The sequence below is a fragment of the Cervus elaphus genome, chromosome 33 (genome assembly GCF_910594005.1).
Source record: "Cervus elaphus chromosome 33, mCerEla1.1, whole genome shotgun sequence".
Taxonomy (NCBI): Eukaryota; Metazoa; Chordata; class Mammalia; order Artiodactyla; family Cervidae; genus Cervus; species Cervus elaphus.
Genome location: NC_057847.1, coordinates 7,619,092 through 7,645,509, shown reverse-complemented (window position 1 = coordinate 7,645,509; position 26,418 = coordinate 7,619,092). Strand labels below are relative to the sequence as shown.

Genomic DNA, 26,418 nt, shown 5'->3' with positions numbered 1-26,418 from the left:
CTGCTACATTTCATGAAATCAGCTGAGTAACAGGATTTTCTCCTTTCCTTTCTGCAAACCAATTTTCCAGGACAAAAAAAAAAAAAAAAAGGTATGATCCAGTGAAGACTCACAGCTGACTTGTGGCAGCAACTACGCCAAAGCTTAAGAGGAGCCTAGCAGCCATGGCTATACAAAAGGCCTAATTACAGATCAGCCCTGCAACCGCCATTCCACCTTCAACAAGGCTGCTAAAAGGCTTCCCCAGTCCCCACAACCAGAGATACTACAGTACTACCAGACAGGTGGGGGGATGCAAAAGTCTCTGTGCTCTCTCACCTCTCTAGACCCATCCATGCCGGGGTCATGATATAGAACCCTGCTTTGGGGAAACTGTCTCCTAAGATGTCTGGTTACATGGGCCAGGGCCCTCGGTCTTATGTGCCCTCTAACAAACTAAGGGCACCCCAGCCAGAATCATGACTGCCCATCATGCCCTGCAATAGTGGAAGCCAACAGAAGAGTCACTTAAGGTCATTCACCTCACCCCTATGCCCTACCAAGGCACCCGGCCCCTAAGCCAACCAACAAGCAAAGGATCTGGCCCCAAGTTGGCAGTAGGCCCTTTAGTTCACTAAGGAGAGCAGGCTAGCAACTTAAGGAGCAACTCCAGGAAGCCAAAGCCAGTGAAAGATGGCCAACCATAGCACGTGTAAGAGGCCGGGGCCAGAGGAAGTGTTGGGGGAGTGTGTAATTTCCTTGGTTCTGTTTCATCACAACAAAAATTTGAACTGACAGACCAGCATTGCAGCCCTCAGATGGGCCAGCGTTAAAGCTCTCTGACAGACCAGTGTTACAGCTCCGTGTTACACCTCAGTTTTATTTAGAAAACAAAAAGGCGTGAGGGCATGCCCGACCCAAAAGACGCGAAGACGAGAGAGAGAGAGATCCCTGGTCCTCTGACTCCTCTTTTTATATGTTTTTCTCCTCCCCGTGGGCCTGCCCTATGTGAATTGGGCTAGCCCTGAATGCTTTGTTCTACCTGAGGTTCTTACTCTGGTCCTTGGACCTTCAGCTCAGTTCAGTTCAGTCGCTCAGTCGTGTCCGACTCTGCAATCCCATGAATCGCAGCACCCCAGGCCTCCCTATCCATCACCAACTCCCGGAGTTCACTCAAACTCATGCCCATCGAGTCGGTGATGCCATCCAGCCATCTCATCCTCTGTCATCCCCTTCTCCTCCTGCCCCCAATCCCTCCCAGCATCAGGGTCTTTTCCAATGAGTCAACTCTTTGCATGAGGTGGCCAAAGTACTGGAGTTTCAGCTTCAGCATCAGTCCATCCAATGAACACCCAGGACTGATCTCCTTTACGATGGATTGTTTGGATCTCCTTGCAGTCCAAGGGACTCTCAAGAGTCTTCTCCAACACCACAGTTGCTGAGCTGGGATGGTGAGGGGCATTGGGCCTCCCCCTCTTGCTAATCTCAGGCCACAGAGTCCTTATAACAATGTCCATCTAAGGGTGAGTGATATTTTCCATGGTCGGCTATAGTTTTATATATCCTTGTTGAACTGGCAATGCATGTTGTTGCTTGTTGACCTGGGCAGAGACAAAATGGGCTAGACAATTGATAATACATGGAGCAATCATAAGCAGCATCAATATGGTATAACAAGGATTAGTAGAGGCATTAGCCAACTCCAAATTCCCGTCACCAGGAAGATCCCCCAAAGAGAGATTGCAGCCACCCAGAGAACTCTCCAGCTCATTCTTTGAGATCCTGTAGGGTCTGAATGTTTTTCTTGAGGACTGTGAGACTTTCTTTAACTTAGCTGGAGGTATTTACCCAGAAACAACACTTCTCATTCAAGATGGCTCAAGTCCCTCCTTGTTCAGGGATCAGAAGATCTATCTCCTGTCTGTTCTGGAGTACAACCCCTGCCAAGCTGTGTTGGCTCTTTAGAGCTGTCCTGAGAAATCTTATCCCCAGAAACTTAATTTTGGGGTGTTCATTAGAATGGCACTCATTTGTGGTCCTGAATAGGTATCTGAGATCTCCCAGGGGCTCACAGGTGTATTGAGTGTCCTCTTCTGTTTTCTTCCATGGCTTGACTGGTGAGTAGTGAATCTAGGAGTTGTGTCCTGGTACCTTGACTGCTGTGGGGGTAGAAAGTATTACAGAGTAGGGGTCCTTCCATGTGGGCTGGAATTGAGCCTTTGGGCACCCATCTTTCCGGACTTTAATAGGGCTTGAGTCCCTGGACCATATAGTAGTGACTCTTTAGTATCTTTTGGGTCCTGGTTGACACCCTCACAAGTGTATATCCTGTTGGAGTTGCCCAATGGCATGGTATAATACTGGAGGGTCTGAACCTCTGGATCTAGGAAGAGGTCACTGACATAAACAAAAGGTCTCCCATATAGCATTCTATAAGGACTAAGACCAACCTGTTCCTTAGGGGCAATACAGGTGCGGAGGAGAGCTATCGGTAAAGCCTCCTTCCATCCCAGGGAGGTCTCCTGGGTTATCTTTTTTATTGCTGATTTTAAGAATTCGTTGGCTCTTTCTACTTTTCCTGAAAACTGAGGCCTGTGGGCACAATGGAGATAATAAGTAATGCCCAATGCTTTATAGACCCCTTGGGTGACCTTAGAAGTAAATGATGCCCCATAGTCACTTTGTAATGACCTGGGCAGACCAAATCTCAGGATGATTTCATGGGCCAATTTTTTTACCACCTCCTCAGCCTTCTCAGTCTGGGTGGGAAAGCCTTCAATCCATCCTGTGAATGTATCTATCATGACTAATAGGTATTTATACACTTGAGAAACTGGCATCTGGGTGAAGTCCATCTGCCAGTCCTCTCCTGGGTAGGTCCCACATCATTGGATGGGCTGGGCCAGCTGGGGTCTTCAAGCTCCTTGGGGGTTGTTTAATTGGCAAGTGGGAGAAGAGGAGACCACCTGCCTTATAGTCATTTGGAGGCCTCTTCCTCTGAAGGAACTTTCTAGGAATCTTTGGAGGGCCTTCTCCCCTAAATGAGTGGTGGCATTTAAGGAGTTAACCAACTTCCATTGAAGATTCTCAGGCAGAAAAAGGAGTCCCTCCTTTGGGAACCACCCCACATGATCTTCTTGAAAGCCCTCACTCTTAGCTTTAAGAGTCTCACTTTCAGTATATGAAGGAGTTTCTGGAAAATTAGTCTGTGCAACTAAGGTGGCAACCCCTATTTGGTCATGGTTCTGTAACGCTGCTTTTTTAGCTGTCTGATCAGCTGCTTGGTTCCCTCATGCCACTTCCATGCTCCCTTTCTGGTGTCCTTTACAGCGGGAGACTGAAACCTCAGCGGGCAGATGGACTGCTTCCAAGAGTCTAAGGATTTGATCACCATATTTGATTGGGGACCCTCGGGTGGTCAAGTGGCCTCTTTCTTTCCAATAGCAGCATATACATGTAGCATCAGAAAGGCATACTTGGAGTCGGTGTAAATAGCTACTCTTTTTCCTGTTCCCAGCTTTAAAGCTCGAGTCAGGACTATGAGCTCAGCTAACTGGGTTGAAGTACCTGGTGGCAAAGGTTTAGCCTCTATGGTCTCAAAATTGGAGACTACTGCATATCCAGCTCTTCTTTTTCCATCTAAGAAGACAAAGCTGCTTCCATCAATGTACCAGATTTCCTCAGGATTGGCCAGAGGATCTTCTGACTATCCCTCTCGGGGTTTTGACCAGTGGTCCAAGGTTTCTAGGCAAGAGTGAAAAGGGAGAGAGCCCTCAGTGTAGGCAGGAGTGTGACTGGGTTAAGAACCTCAAAAGGTGATATAGTGAGGCCTTGATTTTCCATCAGCACTACTTGATATCTGAGGATTCTTTGATCAGACATCCATAAATGACCTCTCCCATTTAGGAGTTTTTTCACTTGGTGGCTGGTAAAAACAGTTATTTTACCCTCAAAAGAGAGTTTCAAAGCATCTTCTATCAAGACTACAGTGGCTGGTTAAAACAGTTATTTTACCCTCAAAAGAGAGTTTCAAAGCATCTTCTATCAAGACTACAATAGCTGCAAGATTTCAAAGGCAGGGAGAGATTTCTTCTCAATAAAGGAGGACAGTCAGGGACCACTAGAAACTGGTGGGAAAATATTTGTCCATCCCAGCAACAAAGTGCTCAGGTGAATTTTTTGGTAATTCTTTTTCCTGTAGCACCCAAAATGGTAAAGGTTTGGGAGGAGAAGGCTCTGGAGTAGGAGATCAGGACAGAGTAGGTAGCCCCTGTGTCGAGCAAGAAATTCTCGGACCTACCTGCCACATCCAGTTGCACCCTTGGCTCCAGCCCCGTGATGGTTATCTGTGACAGGCGGGCTGGCTAGAGCGGGCCGCTTCAGTCCTATTGAACCATCATGAGGGAAGGCTTGGCGCTTGACCTTGAGGCTCTTGGGTCCCCAGGGCAGAATGCTGCCCACTGTCCCAGTTGATGGCATTTATAGCAAGCCATTTTAGGTAACTTGTCACGGTTTTGACACTCTTTGGCCCAATGCCCCACCTGTCTACAAATTAGGCATTTGCCTGGTGCCTTGTCCTTCAAGGACTTGGGGTTTACCGTAGGGCTTCCCTGGAGGGTGGCCAGCATCTGGGCATACCTTGTCACTTTCCTTCTCTCTCTCTCCTGGGCCTTGGCCTCCCTCTCCTGTTCTGTTATAAAAGGTGTTGGTGGCTGTCTGGACCATCTCATCTAAAGAGGCAGCACGGTCCTGCTGCTGTAGCTGTTGTAACTTTATTCTGATGTCTGATGCCCATTGGGACAGGAGTTTGTCCTTTAAAATCACCTGTCCCTCGTAAGAGTCTAAGTCCAGATTGATAAACTTTTGGAGGGCCTCTTTTAGCCTTTCCAGAAAGGTAATGGGGTTCTCATTGGGCTCCTGAGTTATTGCTGAGACTGGGCACAGTCCCACAAGTAATAGGCTTCCTTCTATTTCCAAGGGTGGATGGACTTCCTTAGGGGTGAGTCTTTCTGAAGCTTATCCTACCCAGTACTGTTGCAACCTGAGAGCTAGGCATTCCTGGATCAGGGTGCAGATCCCCAGGCAAGCCGAGGTGTGACAACCTCCTGGAGATGAAATCTCTGGGCAGGTTGAGGCATGTCGACCTCCTGGGACCCCTGGACTGGTGGATCCCCGAGTAGGTTAAGGCATGACAACCTTTCGAGGACCAGATTCCTAGGCAGGTGGAGGCAGGTCGACTTCCTGGGACCCCCGGACTGGAGTTGGGCATCCCCAAGGTCTCCGGCATGACCAGTGCTGGGTAGGATTAAGAGGTTGTAATTTTAACTCATTGCCAGTTTGTTCACCACAGATGGGAATAGATAGCATGAGTAAAGCAATCCAAGCCTGTGCCCTGAGACTGGGAACCTGGTGAAACAGTCAGAAACCTTATCCTCTTACTGCTCTGAGGGAATGTAAGTCACTGATTTCCTCCCCTAGTCCTCCATAAGAGCAGCTTAGCGTGTTTCAAATGGTAAACATTCCATTGTCATAGACCCACTTTAGGTAATAACATAAGTAATGACAAAGGAGTGGGTTATCTGGCCCTGTTGGAGGCATTTGAGTATTTTAATAATAGGCTGGGTGGAGCAATGCTGCCTACAAGGGGGCAGGGTCCTGGTTGTAGGAGTTAGTAAGTGGCTTAAGAACAAACTGATGAGAGGCAACAGACCAGATGTTCCATAAAAGTGGAGTGGAGATTTGATCCAGGAGTCTGTGTGTAACTTTAGGAGAAGGGTGGTAAGGGTTTGGGCCCAAACGGCCTGCAGGACTAACTCCCAAAGTGGCAAACATTATCCCTGGAAGCCCAGTTGCCTCTGAAGGGATGCCAACACATGGACTTCTAGCAGGCATGGTGTGCCTGTCACCCGCCCTGGTGCATTCCCTGAGAGATGCTGATGTTGTACATGTAGGAAACATGGAAGATGAAAGCCTGAACATCTAGAGGGATTGGATATTATATAGTATTTCCCTCCCAAGGGCCAGCTATATTCTGGTTGTCCCTCCAAAAGATTGTAGAGGCAACATTGTGGGCCCAGATAGGACCCAGGGAAAGAGCATGAAACAGGAAGGAAGAGGGGCAGGGCACAAATTTTGAAAGAATCACATAGCACAAGGGCATAACATAAACCAATTAAAATCAAATGGGTCCAAAATGACAAGTCAAATTCAACTAAACTTTGATCCCCAATCCGTAAGCTAAATGACACACCCAGAGGTGGCAGGACAGCTCCAGTTCAGTTCAGTTCAGTTCAGTAGCTCAGTCCTGTCCGACTCTGCGATCCCATGAATCTCAGCACCCGAGGCCTCCCTGTCCATCACCAACTCCTGCAGTTTACTCAAACTCATGTCCATCGAGTCGGTGATGCCATCCAGCCATCTCATCCTCTGTCGTCCCCTTCTCCTCCTGCCCCCAATCCCTCCCAGCATCAGGGTCTTTTCCAATGAGTCAACTCTTCGCATGAGGTGGCCAAAGTATTGGAGTTTCAGCTTCAGCATCAGTCCTTTCAATGAACACCCAGGACTTATCTCCTTTAGGATGGACTGTTTGGATCTCCCTGCAGTCCAAGGGACTCTCAAGAGTCTTCTCCAACACCATAGTTCAAAAGCATCAATTTTTTGGCGCTCAGCTTTCTTCACAGTCCAACTCTCACATCCATACATGACTACTGGAAAAACCATAGCCTTGACTAGACAGACCTTTGCTGACAAAGTAATGTCTCTGCTTTTAAATATGCTATCTAGGTTGGTCATAACTTTCCTTCCAAGGGGTAAGCATCTTTTAACTTCATGGCTGCAATCACCATCTGCAGTGATTTTGGAGCCCAGAAAAATAAAGTCTGCCACTCTTTCCACTGTTTCCCCATCTATTTCCCATGAAGTGATGGGTCCAGATGCCATGATCTTAGTTTTCTGAATGTTGAGCTTTAAGCCAACTTTTTCACTCTCGTCTTTCACTTTCAACAAGAGGCTTTTTAGTTCCTCTTCACTTTCTGCCATAAGGCACTGTCAAAAGACAGAGGAGTGGGTGGTTCCCCAATGGTTGGAACGATCCTCCCACTTACTAGCATATGAATTCACGCAGCAAAAACCAGCCACACCACATTCCATGGCCAAAACATGTGCCCTCTGCAATGGCCCACACCCTGCAGACTGTGCTGCTCTCCGAATCCAAACAAATCCCCCTCTTAACCTACTGCTGTGTCTCTAACTGATTTTTTGCAATAAGACATCAGAGCCTGAGCCTCATTAGGTCCTGAAGCCAGGCACCATGGGTTTTGGCCAGGCTCAAGTCCTGGGAGAGAGGAGCTGAAGGACGGGAGGAAAAAGCAGCGGGGAGAACGTGCTAAGGAATTCTTTTCATAACCTGCTGGAAAATCTGCTAAATTCCTGACCTGTGCTCAGTTTTCACGGGCCTGATCCTTGGCACAAACAAGATTAAGGACAGAAGAACCCCTACCAGCTTGCATAACAGCTACTGGGGCCCAGCAGATAGTGGAGCCTTTGGGACATACTGAGTGGGCCCTGCCATAGTTCCTCACTTCACACACTGCTGCTTGCCTGTTCACAGGAGGCTCGAGGAAAAGAGAAACAGGAGATTGTAAAGGAATTCAGATTTTTGTTAGGCATATGTCCTTCTAGCCGTAGGAGTGAGGACACTTCCTACCTTAACCGGAGCTCTTTTGGAATCTGAGCGTGAGCCACGTGAGCTTTCTGCTGAGTTTGTTTTTCACTGTTTCAGTTCCCAGCACTCTGGACTTCCTGTCACTTCCCCTCTGCTGGGTTTTCTTCGCGTTCACCTTCCACTGTGGGAGCTTTCGCTGAGTTGGGCTTGTGCTGAGCTTGGCGTCTTCCTTGCGGGGACCATGCCGAGATTGTTTCAGCCAGGTAAAATCTGAGAAAGGACACCATAGATGTCCGGGGAGTTTGTAATTTCCTCAGTTCTGTCTTGTCACAACAAACATTTGAAGCGACTGACCAGCTTTACAGCCCTCAGACGGGCCAGTGTTACTGCTCTCGGACAGACCAATGATACAACTCCATGTTATGACTCACTTTTTTTAAGAAAATAAAGGAAAATACGTCCTCTAGGCGTGAGGGCATGCTGGCCCAACAGAGGTGAAGAGAAGAGACACAGAGATGCACGGCCCCTTGACTCCTCTTTTTATATGTTTTCTCTCCTCCCCATGAGCCTTAACTACCTAAATTGGATTAGCCAGTACTGTTTGTTCTACCTGAGGTTCTCATTCTCCTCCTCAGACCTCCTTTGTTCTATTTTCCCGGCTTTCCCTTCCTTGTCTTTAGTCACCATCATTCTGGACTCCTTTTCTCTATTATCACTACCTAACAGAAGAGACGGGAAGCCAGGTGTAAGGAGAGAGAGACAGAAAGAGACCAAGGATCACAGACAGACTCGGAGACGGCAAGAGGGAGATGCAGACACACAGACAGACAGGCACACACAATGCGCGCGCGCGTGTACACACACACACACACACACACACAAACACACACACACACACACGGAGGCGGAGACAGACAGAGGGAGACAGACCGACTGACAGAAGGCAAACGGGAGACAGACACGGGAGAGAGGATGGCATCCAGTCCGAGGCAGACACACTGGCACAACCGTGACCACCTCAGAGAGAGGCCGTGCGGAAGAAGCCGCTTCCCCAAGGGAGGGGGCGTCCACCTTGGGCCGGGGCCCTGGGGCTGGCAGTCCCCCGTGGGGTCCCCAAGACTTCCTCGCAGCCGAGGTCTCAAAGGTCCCCTTCAGCTTGGCTACCTAAGGCAAGACCCAGCCCCCGCCCCCAGACCAGAGTGTGAGAATGTGTGTGTGAGTGTGTTGGTGGGCGAGGGTGTGGTCAGGCCGACTGGGGGCCAGGTGGATACCCACGATGGAGGGGGGAGGGTGTGGAGGCGGGGGTTGGGAGCCTGTGTGGTCCTCTTGCTGTCTCTCTCTCCCTCTTTCTCAGTCTCCTTTGCCTGTGGTTTCCGGCTCTTCACCTGTCGGGGGGCGGGGGGGGGGGGGGGGGGTCTGTGTGTGTGCACGGTCGCATAGGAGAATGGGGCTGGGGCTGGGGGTTGGGTAGCCTCCAGGATTGCCTGAGGCGTGCCGAGGGAGCCCCAGACTGGTTTCCTGGAAGCTGAATGTGGAGGGGCTCGCAGGCCGCGCGGAGGCAACCCAGGTCTGCAGCAGAAGTTGGAACCCCAGCCACCCACCCCGGGAGGGGTTGGGGCTGCAGGGGCCCAAGAGTTGGGACGCCGCTGCCTGCGAGGGACGCCTGCTGACTGGCCAGCCGGCCGGCTGGCAGGCAGGCAACAGCTCTGAGCGCAGTGGGGTGCGAGGGGCCAAGGGCAGGTGGGGCTTGGGGCGCCAGCCGCGCCGGGGGGCCGGGGGCTAAAGGAGAGGGGCGGCAAGAAGCCTACAGCACCCGGTATTCCCAGGCGGTCTCCCATCCAAGTACTAACCAAGCCCGACCCTGCTTAGCTTCCGAGATCAGACGAGTTCCGGCGCGTTCAGGGTGGTATGGCCAGTAGAGGAGGCGGCTGCCGCTGGATGCCCTAATAGCCCTGCACTGTGCCTCCCTTTCGCTCTGACCTGCCGGTCGGGCCAGCCGGCCGCACCTCTCCACGGGCCTCGCGCTGTACTTAAGCCGCACGACCAGGGCCGGCAACCTGGCGGCCAACCAATGCAGCCCAGCCCCCGCACAAGGACACCCCAGGCCAGCACCTGCCTGGCCCAGCCCGGGGTCCTGAGGGTTGCCGGGACCCCGAGCGCCGGCCGGGCGTGCGTGCGGGGACTGGGGGCTGGGGTGAGGGGCGCGGAGGTCTCGGCGCCCTCCCACCCTGGGCCTCTCCAGGCCCGCCCCCGCTCGGCGCCCCCCCCCCCCCGCCCCCATCCCGTTCGCTGCTCAGGGCCACGTGGCCCCAGAGGTGTCTGGCTTCAGGGCGGCCGCTGCCCGCGGCCCGCGGTCCTCTGAGCCTCCTGGGGGCATAGGCGCAGCCCAGCCGGGGCCCTGAGCCCTCATCCTGCCGGAGGTTTCCCTTGCCCCCACGCCGTCTTGGAGTCTGTCTCTGAACCTTCGTCTCTTTCTGCCTCTGAGTCTCCTGACCCCCGGCCTCTCACAGGCGCTGTGGGTCTGGCTCTGGCTGAGGAGCTTGCGCCGGCCGGCTGTCTCCCTTGGCCTGGGTGCGTGCGAGTGTCTGTGTGTGTGTCCGTGTCCGTGCGCCTGCCTGTCGCTCGTCCGCTCTCTCAGGAAGGACCTGTGCTTGGCGGGCGGCGTGGGGACAAGGGGGGCCGCGGTCGGGCGAAGGGGCGGGGCTGAGGCGCTCGGGTGGACCGCGCTGGTGGCTCCCGGTGGGTTTGGGCCCCGGGCAGGTGCCGGGCAGGATGGGCGCTCAGGGCCCCGGCTGGTCTGCGCCTATGCCCGCAGAAGCCTCAGAGGACCGCGGGGTCCTGGGCCGCGGCGGGCCAGAAGCCAGACACTTCCGGGGCCTCGTCGCCCTGAGCAGCGAAGGGGTGGGGAGGGGTGGGGGCGCCGCCGAGCGGGGGCGGCCTGGAGAGGCCCAGGGTAGGAGGGCGCCGAGACCTCCGCGCCACTCTTTTGAGTCGTGTCCGACTCTTTGTAACCCCATGGACTGTAGTCCGCCAGGCTCCTCTGTCCATGGAATTCTCCAAGTAAGAACACTGGGGTGGATTGCCATTCCCTTCTCCAGGGGATCTTCCCGACTCAGGGATCAAACCTGGGTCTCCTGCATCGCAGGCAGATTCTTTACTGTCTGAGCCACCAGGAAAGCCCAGCTTATTTTTAAAGGAGTGTAAACAGCTGTGTTTTATGGGCACACAACGTATACAACGTATGTCTACATTGTCATGTTTCTTTAAGAACATTTTACTATCAGTTCTGCTATCAGTTCCGCCTACAATATTAATGCCTTTATGATTCAAGTACTTCTTTAATAAATGATAGGACTCACTTTATATTTTGAATGGCTTTTATTTTTAGGTCAAAATCACATAAAATGAATAATTGTGAGAATTATTGTGATTTTACAATGTATAGAAATATCAAATTGTTGTACAATTAAACTAATATGTGCCAATTATACCTCAAAATTTTTAATTAAAAAAAATTCCATGGCATTTAGCATATTCACAGTGTTGTACAACCACCACATCTACCCGGTTCCAACACATTTCCAACATCACAAAAGTTCACATTCGTTAAGCAGTCGCTCCCTTTTCCCCAACTCAAAACAACCTTGGCTACCACCAATCTGTTTCTATGAATTTACCTATCCTGGATATTTCATACAAGTTAAACATACAATATATGAATTTTTGCATCTGACTTCTTTCACTTAGCTTTTTTTTTTTTCAAGGTTTATCCACACAGTAGCAGGTTTCAGCACTACATTGGAACATTCCTTTAGTGCTTAGCTGCTGCTGCTGCTGCCAAGTCACTTCAGTCCTGTCTGACTCTGTGCGACCCCATAGACGGCAGCCCACCAGGCTCCCCCATCCCTGGGATTCTCCAGGCAAGAACACTGGAGTGGGTTGCCATTTCCTTCTCCAATGCATGAAAGTGAAAAATGAAAGTGAAGTCGCTCAGTCGTGTTCATCTCTTAGGAACCCCATGGACTGCAGACTACCAGGCTCCTCCATCCACGGGATTTTCCAGGCAAGAGTACTGGAGTGGGGTGCCATTGCCTTCTCCGAGTGCTTAGCTAGATCATTTTAAAATCTGCTTAGCCTTCACTTCCTACTTGTGCTGAGCCCAGGGTTCAGCCAGCAGTGAACACTTAGGTCTTCTCAGGTCTTATCTAAGCATGCAGCAACTTGCCCTAAATATAGATTGGCTTTCTCAGTTCCCTAGTATACACTATTGTTTTTGAATAGCCTGATTTCCCTAGGAAATTCTCTCCCATTATTTCCTCTCAGGCTTTGGGCACACCTTTATTTACCTCAACTGTAATCTTTTGCGAAACGTGGCAGCAGGTTATTTGCCTTACAATATTTTCAAGAAATGCCTACCATCTTCCAACCTGACTTCAGAGTTAGCTGAACAAAGGAAAGTGCCTTGCTTCAGTCCTTCATGTTGGCCTAAACAGATTTCAACAACTTTTTGAGATTAAAACTGCCTCAGCTTCTTCAGGACCAGGGAACAAGGTCCCACTCTGAGAACCATGGGCTTCTGCCTGTCTTCAAGACTACCACAGAGCTGGAAAGGGGGATGGATCAAGGGCAAGTAAAACACCAAAAGGCTTTCCTAATTTTTAGGTGACTCTGTTCCTGATGCAACATTTGCTTGGTTCTATAAACTTCTGTTTTTCCAAGTCATGAAAAAATTATTTCTGAATGTTTTCATCTCTGAGGAGGAATGATGTGTCCTTGAAGCTACCTACTCTATTTTTGCGAGGGTTACTTTTTGAGTGCTTCACACTGCATATTAAAATGTACCAGGTTAATTTAAGGCTCTAGCTGTTAAAATTCTCCTGATTTCTTTTGACTTTTGTAGGCTGTTCAACCAGCTGCATTAGCATTCCTAGATAACCGTAGAACAGTTTGGGAATGAGATGACTTAAAGCTGGACTTCAGGCCCTGTGAGGGCCAATCTGTTTCTCCTTCATCTCACACTAAGGTGTAGCCCCGTGGAGTGCAACTGAAAGCTGGGATGTTTACCAAGGCCTTTCTTCCTTGCTAGTACCTGTGCAGAAGTTTATTTTAGGAGTTTTAATAGAACTTGCTTAACTCTGTAAACATACCCACTGCAAAGTAAGAAATAATGAGACAAGCAAGTTAATGTAGAGATCAAGCTTATTAATCATGGATTTACCAAGGGTAGCTTATTTTTATTAGATATTATTCATAGCTAGAGTGTTGACATCTGATTTTGCAGAGAAATTATAAGATCATTTTTATTACGATAATTAATACTCTGCAAGGCAAATTGAGTTCCTTGAAGTAGCACGTTTTCTAATTCTTCAACAGGGTTTGGTTTTACTTAGTTATCAAAATCAAACTCTGAATTTCTACACTTAACTTGATGTGGGCACAAAATTTATTCTTTGCATATATTCTAAGTGCTCTGGTTCTTCATGCTGAAACATTCCGACTTCCAGAAATTTGGCTGCCAGATCAAAAAAATATCAGGGATCTTCAATTAAGGGTTAAGATTTCAGTAGAGAAAAATATATACACACATATTTTATTATATACAAAGAACAACAAAAAGTTTCACCAAGTAAACAAAAGAATATAAATTACACTCATAATCAATAGCTTCAAAAAGCCTTTAAATTGGTGTGACCTTTTGCACAAGATATAGGCCTCAAAATGGGGTCACACAGCCATTAATCAGAACTCAGGTTTTCCTCCCTTAATAGCAGTTATATTCTGGAGAGGGTGGCTTTCTGTGAACTCTGTAGGAGCTAATGTGTTAGGCTTCATAAAGGAATGAAAGGCTTTTTCACATCTAGGGGAAACAAAAATATTGACGGGATATTTCCAGGGTTATGTTTACTGTTGACAGTGATTTTAGAGATAACCATAGAAAAGTGTCAAAGATTTCTAGATAAAACTCCAGCTATCTCATAACAATAATGGATAGATACCATTTTCTAGCTCTACAAATGGTTTAGTGACAAATAAAATGGGAGAAAGTGAGCTGAGCAGGCAGAATGAAAAGTCTAGGGAAGGAGGCAAGGAGAGATAAACATAATTCAATCATAGCAAGAAGAGAAAGGGTATGGCCTTCCTAAGACTAACTGCTGGTGACATTTACCCATATAAGTTCAAGCCTAAAAGAACACTGCAGCGTCTATCTATCTGCTGTTTAGTAATATACAGGAAAACATTTTTCATTTGTTCTAAAAGAGCTATTTTATATCAAAAGCTAGAAATACATATTTACTCCATGAAAATCCTAAATGAAATCCAACTTAATATGGAGGGAACTACAGCAATGACAGAAAAATAGGTAGACAGTAAATTCAACTACATTTACAGTACTGCCTTGATATTTTCTACTCGTTTTTAATCCACACACAAGGCTCAAGTTCTGGGGTTACAGGTTTTATTTTTCATTCTCCTTAAAAAGTGAAATTACCAATCCTCAAGTCAACTAAAAATTGTTCTGGGCTCGTAGAGGTGATCTGCTCTTCGTAACAGATCGCTCTGTGATTTCTTCTACTTGAGACTCTCCAGTGGGTTAGTGCCTCTAATTTCTTTGTCTTTTCCATGTGATTTTTTATGCTGTGGATTTAAGGGAGAAAATTAAATCAATATAAAGTAACACGTGACACATATTAATCATATTCTATTTTCAAAATTCTCTGGGATATAGGGAAGAAATTAGGTGTGGAAAACTTTAGAAATACTCAGCACAAATTTGAGCCAACACTGCCTAGAAAGTAGAAATGAATGCCTTCTTATTTTATCACCAAGTGGGGGGTGTATGTGAGAAGGAAATGTTAATTTTCTGTATGGTTTTCCAAAAAAAAAATAATTACAGATTTTACTGTAGGGCCATGGTTATCAACAGGGAGACTTGTGCCTCTCGGGACATTTGCTTCTGTCTGAAGACATTTTTGGTTGTTAAAGCTAGAGGGGTACTGCTGGCTTCCAGTGGAGAGAAGCTGGGGAAGCTGCTAATTAAACACCACATAATACACAGGCCAGGTCACCACAACAAAGAATTAGCCAGCTCAAAATGTCAATAGTGCTGCTGCTAGAAATCTTGCTCTAGGGAAACAAAGATGGGCTATTGTACAAAAATGGCAATTCTGGGACTTCCCTGGCAGTCCAGGGGTTAGGACTCTGTGCTTTCACTGCCAGGGCCGGGGTTCAATCCCTGGTCAGGGAACTAAGATCCCACGGGCTGCAAGATGCAGCCAAAAAAAAAAAAAAGAGGTAATTCTATTTTAAGCATGGGTCTATAGGCTATCTCAAGATACTTTTTATTTAACCTATATTTTATCTTTTAAAAAACTTATTTCATGTTTCTTATTTGGAAATACTTCATTGGAATCCTTGTACTTGCCCTTAGAGAACTTTAGGTAACTGATGACTTTCCTTTCAGACCCACTCATCAATTCTTAGACAAATTGTAAAGCAACTTTAGAGTTTCTAACCTAGAAAACTTCACCAAATCAGACAGACATGAGAGAAAAAAATAATTTCTGGACTTTAGCTAAAGGTCTAAAATCCAATCCCAAGTCTTTTCTGGTACTGTAGGAACTTCCTTGCCATAACTGAACCACTAAGCCTGGCCTTCAGAACATCATATGCTGTAAGAATGAAAGAATTTTCAAATAAGGATTAAGCAGTCACTAAAGTTTTCTTAACTTTCCCTCTTTTCTTAATTTTATAAGATAGAAGAGAGAGTTGAAAAACAGACATATATCTAGTGTTTTCTAATAGTAAAGAATAAAGCAAAAGGTAGGAAGATTTGGGGGATAAAATTGCCTTGATGCAGAGAGAGAGGAATTTAATAGACTCTGAGCTAGAAGTTTTAATAGCTTAATAGGAATGGAGAATCTTTAGATCGTGGTGGAAGCATAGACGCATCATAAGCAGCACTTCAACTATATAAAATGTAGACATCAACATCCTATGTAAGGAAATTCTTACTTCATACACTCTGTCTAGGCTTATGCCTTTAAATGCGTGGGAAATATTAGACAGTTTAGAGTGTCATACTCCCAAAAGTGGTGAAAAGGGGGAAGGAGAGGGCACAGGATGTAAATGCTCAAGATCAAGGCAGGAGAGAAGTGCAGGCTACCTGGGGGAATGGTTAATAGGAGAAAAGCCTCAGGCAGGAGACTCAGCCATTAAACTAGAGAGGCATTCAGTCTCAATTTGAATGTCTTAGCCTTCAAAGTCTGACTGTGGGCAGAGATAGGCTCCAGGACATCCACGTCAAAGGTGGAGGGAAGAGAGAAATGACTGCTTTTAGTATTATTCTGAGTATGGAGGCAGTGGAAAAGGGGTAAGGATAAAAACAGAAGATTACCAGCCAAGGATGGGAGTAAGTCAAGTTTTGCTTTTATTTATCCTACCAAAAAAACCCTAATCAATTATCATACTTGTGTAAATTCTTTAAACCAGAAAAGTTAACAAGCCATCCCAATAGAATGACTGAAATAGTTTTCCTGTTCCATCCATCAAGAGCAATGCCTTTATGCTGAATAGCAAATGACAGATTTACATTAGATGTGGAAAGGTTATCTAACAAGATACAGTCAGGTACCTGGAAAAATGGAACCCCACCACTTGATGAACCATCCAAACTAGTATCTACAGATGGTTCCTGAGTTACAGGTTCTTCAACAGTGAGCACCAGAACCGCATTTTCTTCATCCAAGTCCTAAAATAAGAAGCTAGATGAAATGATAAATTCCCAGGGCTTAAAAATCTTCACATGGTGGGGGCGGGGTTAAAAAAAAAATCACACAAGGCAGTTTTATTCTTTGAAAAATAACACAATGTCCATTACTTAAAAGTTAAACCTCAACAAAATTAGCAGAAAGTCTACAAAATAATAAAAATAATTCCTGTTATGTTTTCACATAGAGAAGGACCTATAATAAAGTGTTAAATGTGATAATCTCAGAATAAAGAGATTATAGCTTACTTTTTACTTTCTTCTTTGTTACTTTCCAATTTCCCAACTTTTCTATATTTACTATAGTTAAATGCACAGATTGTGGAGATTCTCTAGGTTCTACTTCCAGCTCCATCCTTGTGATTTGGGACAATGTGATTTAGTTTGTGATTTAGTTTCCGCACCTGTTAAAATGGAGATAGCACTAGCATTCACCTTATGGAGTTACTGAGAGAATTAACTGAGTAAATATATATATGTAAAATGCTCAGAACAATGTCGAGCACATGAATAAACACAACATAAACATTGTCTAGCGCTTCCCTGGTGGTCCAGTGACTAGGAGTCCACCTTGCAATGCAGGGACACAGGGTGGATCCCTGGTTCAGGAAGATCCTGCATGCCAATGAGCAACTAAGCCCATGTGCGCCAGCTCTTGAAGACCATGCACCTAGAGCCTGGCTCTGCGACAAGAGAAGCCACCGCAACTAGAGGGCAGCCCCTGGCTGTCACAACTGGAGAGAGCCCTCATGTAGCAACGATGACCTAGCACAGCCAAAATGAGTAACACAATAAATAAATAAAGGTAAATTAAAAAAAAGTTTATGAGAGAATTCTAAAATTATGAGGCCTAAAATAAATCTTACCTGGCTAGTCTCTTTGTTGTTTTCTGAACAGTTTAGCGTCGTTAACAGCTCAGGCTGTTTCATTTTCAACTGATCAAGGAGCTGTTCACAGGGCTGGGTTCTCACCAGTGTTGATGGGTATGCATAATTTTTCCTCTGTGGGGTCATACCTTTAGTGGATATAAGTGGTAAACATCGAAATGTGGCATATGAGTAAAGGTTTTTTTTAATTGAAAAATAACTTTTGTAATATTGTATTGGTTTCTGCCATACATCAACATGAATCAGTCATAGTTATACATATGTCCCCTCCCTCTTGAACTACTCCCAGCATTTTTTTTTAATGCTAAAACTTATACTTCCCAGTAAGTCTTTGTCTTCCAAAAATATAACCACTGCCACATAAGAGAATCAATTTTGTTATCTGTCAGGTATAGATTGCTTAAAATGTTTCCTAAATTGACAACTCAACCAATTGCAAGATCCAACCTATGCCAAAACATGAAATTTTCCACCTACAAAAGATGTATTATAGGCTCTAAAAGGATTCAGATCATTCTGGAAAAAATGGCAATATTATTGGAATAAGACACAATTTTCTCAGCATGATCAGTTAGATAGGAATAATCATTTTACTGTAAGTTTGGCGGAAAGTAAATATTAACCAGTTACACTTCTTTACAATAATTCATGTTCTCATAATTTACACAGGCTCTGCCCTTTTCCCTTAACACTTATATTCCTAATTTCATTGAAAAATGGATAATAAACATCAAGAGTCTTGGGGGAAAAAATTAACTAGCATCCATTAGTGCCATCTCCTTTTATAAATGCTTAAAAAAAAAAAAACAAGAACAACTTTAAAGTATAATTTACATACTGCAGAAAAAACTCAATGATTTTTAGTAAATTTACAGAGTGTCACCACTACTGCAACCTAATGAATAACTCAATTACTCAGCCTGTGTTAAATACTTTGTTACACCTTCTTTCATGAAGGCTTCCCTAAATACATTATAGCTTATACTGCTCTGAGGTCCCAAAATGGTAATTCTTGAATGGCAATCTGAACGGTCCATGACAAAAGGAGAGGTACACATAAAAAATGCACAATGTGGTAAACCTTGCATTAAACTAGATTTATTGAATTACATTCCTCGATTTGTGGTATTAAAATGTCCTTTAAAAACAGTGCTAGATAGATGGTAGGCTTTCTTTTTGTGCTTTCTTTAGCACATTTCTAAAATATGCTCTCTTAATAAAGCCAGTTCCCTGAATGTTTGTAAACTTTTACTGAATTATGCTTGCCCAAGTTTCTGGGAGCATATGCCATGTATATCATCTAATGCTTGATTAAACCTAGTTTAGGATTCCAGTTTTTCCATATTTGAGTTAATCAGCGTGAGATGGTAAATCTGTGTCAGGGAATGGCAGGACCTAGTTTCCAGGAACAACTAGCACTGTATACAGTTGAATTCAACTTCAAAATTTTTTAAATTCAATTTCCCTTTAAAAGTACCTGTTGGGATATCCAGTTTCAGATCCTGTTGTAGAAAGCAGTTAAGTTTGGTCAAACCTATTTTTACAGTTTTATTAAGTTCTTGACTTCGTGTCATTAATTCTTCTTCATCAATAATTATCTGACGGAGGAAAAAGGTTTTCTGGTTCTCATCAGCTGCTTTATGCCCACTTAATTGTTGAGTAATCGCTAAACTTGAAGTGTCACATCCTTGGTTTATAACCTGTAAATGATGCAAATGAGATTTCATTACTAAGATCAAAGTTGCCAGTCCTTTATGCAACATGTTAACTTCTCCTTACCTTGAAGTTTTCCATAACAGAGGTTTTAGAAACACACGACAAAGTATAAATAGTAATACTAATAACCCCTTTATATTCACTACCCAGCCTCACCGTTTATTACTACATGGGATATAGATCAATTAAGACTGGCCAATTACTCCTGCTCTCCACCAAGACAGTTCTGAAGCAATTTCTGTACCATTTTGTCCTTTTACACTGCATACTTCTCTAAGAGTTAAGAACTTCTTAAGACCACTCTCACATCTAAATGGCATCACCAACTCAAGGGACATGAGTTTCGGTAAACTCCAGGAGTTGGTGACGGACAGGGACGCCTGGCATGCTGTGGTCCATGGGGTCACAAAGAGTCGGACATGACTGAGCGACTGAACTGAACTAAACTCACATCTAAAGAATTTAACATTCCTTTCTTTACATCAAATGTCTAGTCAGTGTTTAAATTTCACGAGTTCTCTCATGTTTTTCAGGCTTGTTTGAATCAGAATTCACCATTAGATTTGGTTGATATGTCTTATCAGATTGATTATATTCTTTGCAGCCAAAGATGGAGAAGCTCTATACAGTCAGCGAAAACAAGACTGGGAGCTGACTGTGGCTCAGATCATGAACTCCTTATTGCCAAATTCAGACTGAAATTGAAGAAAGTAGGGAAAACCACTAGACCATTCAGGTATGACCTAAATCAAATCCCTTATGATTATACAGTGGAAATGACAAATAGATTTAAGGGACTAGATCTGATAGAGTGCCTGATGAACTATGGACGGAGGTTCGTGACATTGTACAGGAGACAGGGATTAAGACCATCCCCATAGAAAAGAAATGCAGAAAGGCAAAATGGTTGTCTGAGGAGGCCTTACAAATAGCTGTGAAAAGAAGAGAAGCGAAAAGCAAAGGAGAAAAGGAAAGATATTCCCATCTGAATGCAGAGTTCCAAAGACTAGCAAGGAGAGATAAGAAAGCCTTCCTCGGCAATCAGTGCAAAGAAATAGAGGAAAACAACAGAATGGGAAAGACTAGAGATCTCCTCAAGAAAATTAGAGATACCAAGGGATCATTTCATGCAAAGATGGGCTCAATAAAGGACAGAAATGGTATGGACCTAACAGAAGCAGAAGATATTAAGAAGAGGTGGCAAGAATACACAGAAGAACTGTACAAACAAGATCTTCATGACCCAGATAATCATGATGGTGTGATCACTCACCTAGAGCCAGACATCCTGGAATGTGAAGTCAAGTGGACCTTAGAAAGCATCACTATAAACAAAGCTAGTGGAGGTGATGGAATTCCAGTTGAGCTATTTCAAATCCTGAAAGATGATGTTGTGAAAGTGCTGCACTCAATATGCCAGCCAATTTGGAAAACTCAGCAGTGGCCACAGGACTGGAAAAGGTCAGTTTTCATTCCAATCCCAAAGAAAGGCAATCCCAAAGAATGCTCAAACTACCGCACAATTGCACTCATCTCACACGCTAGTAAAGTAATGCTCAAAATTCTCCAAGCCAGGTTTCAGCAATACATGAACCGTGAACTTCCAGATGTTTAAGCTGGATTTAGAAAAGGCAGAGGAACCAGAGATCAAATTGCCAATATCTGCTGGATCATCAAAAAAGCAAGAGAGTTCCAGAAAAACATCTATTTCTGCTTTATTGACTATGCCAAAGCCTTTGACTGTGTGGATCACAATCAACTGTGGAAAATTCTGAAAGAGATAGGAATACCAAACCACCTGACCTGCCTCTTGAGAAACCTATATGCAAGTCAGGAAACAACAGTTAGAACTGGACATGGAACAACAGACTGGTTCCAAATAGGAAAAGGAGTACATCAAGGCTGTATATTGTCACCATGTTTATTTAACTTATATGCAGAGCACATCATGAGAAACCCTGGGGTGGAAGAAGCACAAGCTGGAATCAAGATTGCCAGGAGAAATATCAATAATCTCAGATATGCAGATGACACCACCCTTACGGCAGAAAGTGAAGAAGAACTAAAGAGACTCTTGATGAAAGTGAGAGAGGAGAGTGAAAAAGTTGGCTTAAAGCTCATCATTCAGAAAACTAAGATCATGGCATCTGTTCCCATCACTTCATGGGAAATAGATGGGGAAACAGTGGAAACAATGGCAGACTATTTTGGGGGGCTCCCAAATCACTGCAGATGGTGATTGCAGTCTTGAAATTAGAAGACGCTTACTCCTTGGAAGGAAAGTTATGACCGACCTAGATAGCATATTTAAAAGCAGAGACATTACTTTGTCAGCAAAGGTTTGTCTAGTCAAGGCTATGGTTTTTCCAGTGGTCATGTATGGATGTGAGAGTTGGATGGTGAAGAAAGCTGAGCACCGAAGAAATGGTGCTTTTGAACTGTGGTGTTGGAGAAGACTCTTGAGAGTCCCTTGGACTGCAAGGATATCCAACCAGTCCATCCTAAAGGAGATCAGTCCTGGGTGTTCATTGGAAGGACTGATGTTGAAGCTGAAACTCCAATACTTTGGCCACCTGATGTGAAGAGTTGACTCATTGGAAAAGACCCTGATGCTGGGAAGGATTGGGGGCAGGAGGAGAAGGGGATGACAGAGGATGAGATGGTTGGATGGCATCACCGACTTGATGTACATGGCTTTGGGTAGACTCCAGGAGTTGGTGATGGACAGGGAGGCATGGTGTGCTGGGATTCATGGGTCACAAAGAGTCAGACACGACTGAGTGACTGAACTGAACTGACATGTCTTAAGTTAGTGACTATATAATTTCTCATCAAAACAGATATTCTAAGAGTAAAAAGGGCCATTAATAATAATTACCCCAGTGCAATAAATATCAACAAGGACTATCCTAGGCAAACCAGGGCTTAGGGCCCTCTAGGTCTTAACTCCCTTTTGATATAGGTTATCCATACTTTCTGCTTTGAAAGAAAATTTCATTGAAGAAACCAGGTATTTGTGCTCTACTGAATATCTCAATTATTAAATATGTTCAATGCACCTCTGTTATTTTCACATGTTCATTTGTCCTCTGTATTTTCTACAAATTAGTTAGATCTAAAGGCTTGATCTAGACCAGGTTTTAACTTTTTGGCAAGAATATTCCATAGGTGGTACTGAAAGTGCATCACGCCTGGTTGTGTCTCTCACGTTAAGGTTAATCGGTGTGGGGATTCCCTGGTCGTTCAGTGGTTAGGATGCTGTGCTTTCACTGCCAAGGGCCGAGGTTCCGTCCCTGGTCAGGAGACTAAAATCTCACAAGCTGCATGGAAAAAAATCAACCAGTGTGTTTGAGTATGGTCACCTTCTTAGTTATAAAGATCTGTCATCAGCTTTTGCTCAAATGGTGTACAGACTCACTAATGTCCACAAAGATTATTTCACTAGGGGTTTTGCAAGATGGAGGTATCCTAATTCTATCATTTCTTCTGCATTTTACTAGCCAGAATTCTCCTTTGAAACACTTTTCTTCATCCATTACCCTGCTAAACCAAGACAGAGTTCTTTCAGGAAAGTCAGATGACCTTTCAATTGCTTCCCTTCATTTACCACTGCTTAAAATAATTTACTGCTTCCCTAGCATGATCCAAAGGAGACTAATGAAATTTTTATGAATTTATCAATTTTAACATATTTGATATATCTTAATCTATTGTAGCAATTATTCCTCATGATGCTCAAATTGTACCACCTCCAAATAAGGGAGTGTCTCAGGTTGGCTCCTAAGTCTTTTTGAGATAATTCCATTAATCTTTAACAGCATCTTTACTTTCTGGTATGACAAGATCTATAGGCTCATCTGGTATATTTCCTGCTCCAAACCTGAAATTACCTATTTCTCTACTAGTCATAGTTCCTTTTTGTGAAAATAGGTTATATAGCTTAAAACACTTAAGTTCTTTTACCTAATTTTTTAAGAACAGTAGTAAAATCCTTTCATTGCACAGAAGAAAAACCAACCCACAAAGGGCTCATGCAAATGTTAAGTTCAAGCAAACCCACAAACCTATCAGATATATTCTGAGTAACCAGAACAATATCCTAAATACTTAAAGCAATAACAGGTTTGAATGTACCCAGACAAAAGTAAAAATCATTTATAAGTGAAAAGTATTATACACCAAAAGACAGCATGCTCTAAACCAAAGTAAGTAACAAACCGGAAACCAAAGATAGATATAGGACAGATCAGACAAATGTTAAATCATCTGGAGATCTAGGAAACATATATGTGAAACAAGATCATGTATAAGCATGCCAACTATTATCCTTACAATTTTAAGTAATTCATTATACTTTAGCATGTGTTTTGAAGCCAATACTTAGCCAAGACTATAAAATTTTCTGATGATCACCTGTTCTCCCCAAGGGAGGTTCCAGTTACAAAGTAATTACCTTCAATAAATTCTGAAGTTCCTCTTGCCTTTTGCTTAACCAAGATGCCCACTGCTCAGAAAAACAGTGTGCTTGTGTTCAGAGCCTCGCATCTCTGTTCGGTCTCTTTAGAAATTATTTCAAGGTTGCTACTGAGTTTATCACAGTGTTTCTTAGACTCTTCAACCAATTTTCTACCTTCTTGGTTAAACTGTGAGTTCCTCTGACGAATCATCAAAATCAACACAAAATTTTTCACCGTGAGAAGTTGTTTTTGCTAATTATATCTTTAGATTTCCTTTAGGAAAAGAGAATAACGCTGTTAAAATGAAAAACTAAGACTCAAAGGATACATATCTTGCCCAAGATCACACGGCTCAAAAATGGTGTGTTCAAACCTAAGTAGTCTTATTCCTTGAACTTAGAGTTCAAGTTCTTGTGTTTTCACAGCAGACTGATATCACATCTGTGACCAAATGACTTTTGAAAATATCTCTTTTCTTATAAAACCCTTTTCAGCCCTTTTCCAGATGTGACACTTTACTTCATACCTCTTAGAATATTAACTATATGGTTATTAAAATGAACTCTGCCTAAGTGTTTTACTCCTTCTGGGTTGCTCAGTGGTTAAGAATCTACCTGCAGTGCAGGAGATGAGGGTTCAATTCCTGGGTTGGAAGGATCCCCTGGAGAAGGAGATCCACTCCAGTATTCTTACCTGGAAAATCCCATTGACAGAGAAGCCTGGCGGGCTACAGTCCCAGGGGTTGCAAAAAGGCTGGACACAACTTTAGCAACTAAACAACAGCAATTGAATTATGTTACTTAACAACATCTCCTATTGCCTGTAGCCTTGAGATTATAGTCCCTAAACTGTCCATAATCAGTTAAGTCATTCTCTTCTTAAGCAGTTTTGCCTTGTCTATGACACAAAATAAATAATAAAAATTATAAATATTATAGAACAAAGTCAATTATAAAACTTTCTAATAATTAAAAGACAAGTATATTGAGGTGTGACAAATTATACATATAGCACATATAATGCAATGTAACATAATGCTGATATGAAACTAATATCCCAGTATATATTTAAAATTCATCAATGGCTTCCTTCTCTCCGTAAAGTTCCCTATACTATCAATAGCATTCAAAGTCATCTCACAGGAGCAGAGTTAAACTTTGGGGAATGAAGATTACCCTCTACTACCACTAGATGGTACACCATGTGAGTAAATCAAGTGGGGAAGCAAATGTGCCCCAAACCAAAGTTCAGCTACAGATAAAGTGGAAATAATTGAAAAAGGGAAAGAGAATTAAGTGGTAAGCTTGCAGACTATTGACACAAATCCATCCCCTCAAGGAATCACAACCCACTAGAAATAAAAAGTGGGGAAATGCTTCCTAGATTCAGAATCTAGAAAGAAGAGTTCAGAGTGGAACATGCTATAATGAACAGGACCAACAACAGAATTGAAAAACTGATGATAGGAGTTAGTAGTAGGATAGGTAACATCCAGAATTCTAGAGCTGTGTCATTCAATAGAAACATGAGTCATATACACAATTTAAAAATTTCTAGAAGCCATATTAAGAACAAAAAACAATAAAGCAGAGAAACAATGTACTGGCTAACTGTAGCATATGTGTAAGTAAAATACATGAACACAATGCGTATGAGGTAGGAAGGAGGAATTGGGAATACACTGCTAAGGTCCTTTCATTATACACGAAACAGCAAACTATTTGGAGGTGGATTAAAATTATTTTAAAATATATATTATTAATCTTAGGAAAAACAGTTTTAAAAAGTAATTTTAAAGGCATAAATGACAAGTCAATGGGAGATAAAATGAAAATATAAAGATGCTTGACTTAAATTAGGAAAGGAAAAAAAGAAAACAAAGCACAAATGATGCAACAAATAGAAAATGACAAAATGGTCGGTTTTAATACAACCATACCAATACTTAAATGAGAATGGTCTAATCACACCAGATAAAAGCCATACATAGTTAGATTTGATTTAAAAAAAAAGTAAGACCCAATTATATGCTGTCTATAAGAAATCCACTTTAAAGACTTACTTCCAAAGCAAAGAGATGGAGAAAGCTATATTATGCAAATAGCAATCAATGGAAAATTGACATGTTTGTATTGAAAGAAAGTGAAAGTGAAGTTGCTCAGTCCTGTCTGACTCTCTGCAACCCCACAGACGGTAGCCTGCCAGGCTCCTCTGTCCATGGGACAGAGGCAAGAATACTGGAGTGGGTAGCCATTTCCTTCTCCAGGGAATCTTCCTGACCCAGGAATCGAACCCAGGTCTCCTGCACTGCAGGCAAACTCTTTACCATCTGAGCCAGAAGTTTTTGAATTAATTTCAGACAAAGTAGACTTCAAAACAATGAAAATTATCAAGGATAAAAAGGGATCCTATTAATACATAATGATAAAAGGTCAATTCTCCAAGATATATCACCCCTACTGTGAATGCATCTACAACAGAGCATCACTTATATGAGGCAAAAACCTGACAGAACTGAGAAGAGAAACAGACAAATCTACAATTAAAGTCAATTTCAATATCCCTTTATTAGTAGAACAAGTAAACAGAAATTCAGTAAGGATATAGATGACCTGAATGGCACTACCAATTGTCCTAAATGACATGTTTAGAACACTTCATTCATCAAACGCAGAATACAGATTTTTCTCATATAAGTAGCACAGGAGTGAAGCATGCCATAATAAAACCACTAGGGCTCTGAAAATTAAATTGTTATTGGAATCACAGCCCCAAAAGGTGGGACAAGACCTTCCCATTTAAAAAAGATTTAAATAGGGTTCTGAATCACCTAACATAATCAACAAAATGTCAGGAAACAACTGAAAACCACTCTGGAAAATCACACCTTGAATGAGTGAAGACAACAGGTACCAGCATTGAGGTAATTCAAATGTTGGAACAATTTCG

The 26,418-nt window shown here is 43.6% G+C and overlaps 1 protein-coding gene and 1 pseudogene across 1 annotated transcript in view; both read right to left on the bottom strand.

The window, feature by feature from the left end:
- Window positions 1-26,418, bottom strand: part of LOC122688479 (liprin-alpha-1-like) — a 363,309-nt gene that overhangs the window by 90,827 nt on the left and 246,064 nt on the right. The window lies entirely within an intron of this gene.
- On the bottom strand, window positions 9,444-9,563 carry LOC122688736 (annotated as a pseudogene).